A 5,320-nucleotide genomic window follows, 5' to 3' on the forward strand; every position below is an offset into this window, starting at 1 on the left:
GGGGCTCGCTGTCGCGGGAAGCCACGGAATAATGCTGTTGCTCACGGTAGAATCGAGTGACTCGCACTTTAGGACCAGACATCATCGTTCGTGAGTTCAAAGTTCAACTTCGTGAACTTCGCTTTCTTTAGAGGAGCTCCGTGTTGCTTTCGCTGCTGCTTCGTTTGTCTTTCAATTTTTTGCTCGCCCTTTTTAATTTGTTTGTTTTATTTGCCGCTCCTTCGCTTCGGCTCGAGTGTGTGACACAGCCGCACACGCGCGCGCGCACGCACTCACCGCTTTCGTCCTTCTGCTTCTTGTTTCTGCACTAACGTATAAGCAAGCACTCAGAAACAACACTATACCTCAGATGTGGGCAGAATAATGTGTACCTCAGAATAGGCTGTTGCCTTGAGCGTTCCTGGTGGCAGAATGCTGGTATAAGAGGAGGGACAGTGGGTGAGCGAGAGGGCTGGAGAGCGAGGAGCAATTGGGGAGGGATAGAGAGAGGAAGAAAGAGGGGGAGGGTGAGAGAGAGATAGGGAAGGGGAGGAAAGAAGAGAGCGTAGGTGAGAGAGAGAGAGCGAGATAGGGATAGAGAGAGAGGGTGGGAGAGAAAGCGAGAGAGAAATCTGAATAGTCCCCCTTCCGGGTTATTCGTGGACAGGTAGTATGTCTACGGACGTGTACGATCAGTTACTGCCCTCCACCCCCACACTTCCACCAACCCCAACACCTCCATCAGGGTCAATCATGCGTCGTACGCATGCGCGGTTAAGCGGGATATTTAAATGTAGGATCGCATTTTTTACACGAACGTTTTAAAACGAATTCACCCTACACCCCCACCCCAGCCACATCCCACCCCCACGTTTTCTTCTAGAGTATTGGAATACTTGCAGAAACGTTTTAACGCGTGTGCAATTCACTCTAATCTAATGTTATTTTATCTCAGTTTTTACAAAACAAATAAAAAACGAGCTACCTCCGCCAGCGTGCTGCATGCATGACGTCACGGTGTCCACTCGTCGATGCAAGCACGGTTCCATGCTAGCCAATGTGAGATAGAAGGGCCGAGCGGGAGGGACGGGGGAAAGAGAGAGAGAGGAGAGAGGAGAGAGGGAGATAATGAAAAACAGAGAATGAGACAGAGAGAACAGAGTAAGAGTATAGCAATCGGATAAGGTGTAAGTAGGAATACTATACTAACCCTAATATCCACCCGGCACTTTACACGGTTAGCTGCTAATAGAGTCAAACTACTCGTGTCCACTCATCCCGGTTATGATTGATATTATATATGTACATATATATTATATCTATCTATATATATCTATATACATATACATATATATATCCGTGCTTATTTTTGCATATTATATAATCTGCTTTTTGTGTTTAGTGGTATTTAGCGAAGGCTTCTGAAGCTGGTTGTGTATGTATGTGTGTGTGTACGTGTGCGTGCGTGTGTGTGCGTGTGTGTGCGTGCGTGCGTGCGTGCGTGCGTGCGTGCGTGCGTGTGTGTACGTTTACTGAATGTAGTGCCAAAGTGCATTTGCGTGTATTGGAGAAGGTTGTTCAACGGCGTTGGTGGCGCCCTCACGGCCGTCTGACGGCAGAGGGCTCTGTGAAGCCAGCTTGAGTAAACCGGATATGACGATTAGCGTGTCTGGCCCTAAAATGCGCACTAGTCCAGCTGCAGGCTGCTGACGTCACGCGGTCACGTGCGCCTCTGCCGAACTGTGCGCGCTGATTGGTCGAAACGGCGAGATGATGTCATTATGATGACTCGACACTTTCCCCTACCCTCCTCTCCCCCTTCTTTTCTTTTCTTGTCTTCCTTTCGAAAAATTCTCTACATCCGCCGAAAGAGAAAGAAGACCCGTTGCTTTGGGTTCTCAACGGACATTCCTCCTCCTCCTCCTCCACTTTCCCTTTCCACTCTCCCACTTTACATTCCCCTCCCTCCTCCTCCCTTCCCCCTCTCCCCTGCCCCTGCCCCCCTCCTCCTCTCTCCCTTCCCCATCCTCCTCTCCTCGCCCTTCTCGTTCGTGTGCGGCGCAGTTCGCAGCGTTGGTGGTTGCGCGTGACGTCAGTGAAAGGCGCGTGCAGACCTTTTTGGTGCTGGTAGAGAAATGTTGGCATGGAGGCTGTGAGCTGATCATGTGCTATCATCATATTTTGTACGACTTCGCATTTTGTGGCAAAAGCCACGCGAGTGTGTAATAACCATGGAAACGCGATGCTTGGTGACGTCACAGAGAGGGTGTGAGAGAGAGAGGAGGAGAGAGAGCGAGACAGAGAGAGCGAGATAGAAAAATAAATAAAGTGAGAGAGAGAGAGAGTGTGTGTGTTTAGAGAGAGAAAACGCGAGCGCGTCCGCATTTCGATTCGTTCGCGGTATCGTGGCTCTACCTGGCGGCGAAGCTAGATCGAAAATGGCAGCGTACGCGTAAGATCCGAGTGACGTACAAATGGGGGCTTGGTATATATTATAATCGTTGAAACAGCCAGCGAGTTGCAGGGTATATTAAGAAGTGGAAGAAGAAGAACATGATGATGATGATGATGATGAAGAAGACGAAATCGGCTTTTGTAAGATAGCATGATTATGAATATCAACTGGTCACTACGAATACCTCTTTATATTGTGTATAACAATTATCCGTCGCGGTTTGGCCTAGGCTTGAGGTTTCCTCTCTCCTCCGGGGAGGAGGAGGAGCGTCTTCTGGTGTCTCCGATCAACACACCAGTGTGTTGCGCACGCGATCGCCTCTGTGTTCTCTTCCCCAGCACTCATTGTGAGAGAAACGCTTATTGGTTCAGTAATGTTTACACTCGGGTGAAGAAAATAAAAGTGTACATGCTTTTGTGTGTAAAATATCCAACTTGTGTGTATGTTGTGTGGGAGGCGCGAGCGCACCCCCCCCACCCACCCACACCACCACCCACCCGCACTTCTCCCGATGTTGTCGGAAGGTGACACGAGAGTGTCGCTTGTCCGCTAGGGGGACATTTGTACGATGACGTCATCGTGTGGTTTTGTCTTCTATCCCTGGCTACCTTAATTGGCTAACGTTCTAAACTTGTGTTTGTATGTTACACAACAATCAATTAACACAATTAAAACTATTATAATTACGAAAGAGAAATTTATGGCATATATATGTGTGTGTGTGTGTGTGTGTGTATGTGTATAATAGTGTTTTTGTGTGGGCGTGTGTGTGTGTGCTGATACATGGCTTTAGTCAGGAGGTCTGGATTTTGTATTCTCAGTTGCTGTTGCGTCGTGCTGTGTGTATGTTCCTTTTTGACCTGGTCGTAGCAGGCGCCGCGTTGTTCGCATTGTAGTATATGTGTGTGGGTGCCGCTGGTGCCTGTGTCATCTGTGTTATTATGTGTATGTCGACTCGTGCGTTGGTTGTGGTCGGCGCGTGTTGTGTGTGCCGTGTATCGTGTATATACAATATAATGTGCTGTCGTGTCGTGTGTGCTGTATGTGGTTGGTGTGGTGGTGGTGGTGCGGTTTTCCTGTGTTGTATGGTTGGTAGTATGTATTGTTGTGGTGTACTGCGCGTTGTCTGTATAGCTGTGTGTCGTGTGGTGGTCGTGTGGTGTTATCGTGTGTGCGTAATTCATCACCCGTTTCATTTTGCCATTTTTCATTTAGTATATTTTACGGTTTTTACTGATGCTTGGAAGGCGATGTGGTTTATTTTTAGGGTTTGGCGTGAGTCGCGAGTGGGTGGGTGGGGTCGTTTTCTTCGATGACCGGTTCTTGTTTTTATTTGTACTGTCATTAAGCTCCCTCCCCCCACTGTTGTCACGTCTTTGTCCTTGCTTCCACAACTAATTCCAAATTAAAACCATCTTAAAAATTTAACATTCATTTTTTAAGTCTAAATCAGTTTATTACCGATCGTACAGTGCGTGCTGAAATAAGACAAGATCCAAAAATAATTATTAGTTCATTATTAATTACCTAGTCGACTATACATAGTAATTAGTATCACAGATACTTTACATAGTATCACAGATACACCGTGACGTGACAAACTCTCCATCACCTGCTGCTCAAATGACACTCAATCAATGTGACAATGCGACGACAAATGACACATGTCAACTCAAAATTGCTAACGACTACATTCCCTCGGTTGTTCGTGACGCGTCCTTCATTTTGATCATGAATCAGCAAATTGACCTCATAACCACTCACCAGCACTCATCACCAGCACTATAACATCTGAATATGCACGTAGCCGCATGGTATACCTATAGTAGTAACATAAACGTCCGAAGTAGATAATAGGGAAGGAGTGTGACTTCAATAAACAAGGGAAATTCGTCATTTAATTACTAGCCTTAGCAGGGCCGGTTCCAGGGCTGAGGCTAGACAGTATTTTTCCAGATTTAAAGGGCACATCCCCCAAAAAGGGCACACCACCCCAGAGTGAGCGCAAAATTTCGAAGGGCACTTTGAAATCTAGACCGTATTTCCCAATACGGCAAATACGGTCTGAATCCGCCCCTGCTTAGAATACCTACGATTTACTACGCGTAACTCGACCAACATGAGCTCAAATCGTACACAGTACATTCGCCTAGCATCGTGCGAAATCGTTTCCTCGTATACACCCGCAATCCGGAGATACAGACTAAAACGTACGACACGATTATCCATTCTGTTATAATATTATCTGTTATTATTATATATTCTGTTATCTATTCCCTATTATCTACTTCTGATAATCGTATAGCACACAGTTGGCATGCAAACGCGCCTCTAGTAATGTAGCGTACAAGTATAACAGCATTACACAGTACAGTTATAAAGCAGATATTTAACACACAAACACATTGCACAAACAAAGCGTACTCAAATCAAGCTTGATCTTGGACAGACATCGGAGAGAGACAGCATCAAAGCAAGTTCGTTCTTGCACCGTCGATACCTCGGAACCAGAATCATCCAATCGCATTAGGAAATGCTGTTGAATTTTGACATCTACCGCCATCTAGTGTGAAAGATAATTATAAAGTGCGCTTGCTCTCGCGTTCAATAGACACAGTGAGCAGAATCTGCCTCTACCATCTTGTGTTACTGTACTGTATTTGTATTTGTGATGGAAATTTTTAACTGTGGTAACTTGAAAAGGCTCATGGAAGCAACACAAACATGACGTAAGTTAATGCAGTATCAATTGATTCATCGCGCGGTCAACGGACTTGCTCGTTGTTCAATGCGTATAATAAACAGTATACAGCACAGTATACAGTATACAGTATATAAGACAGTCTATGTGTAAATAATTTACGGGCAGTATAAATATAGGTATTC

This window comes from Priapulus caudatus, unplaced genomic scaffold, assembly GCF_000485595.1.
Source record: "Priapulus caudatus unplaced genomic scaffold, Priapulus_caudatus-5.0.1 Scaffold1178, whole genome shotgun sequence".
Classification (NCBI taxonomy): domain Eukaryota; kingdom Metazoa; phylum Priapulida; class Priapulimorpha; order Priapulimorphida; family Priapulidae; genus Priapulus; species Priapulus caudatus.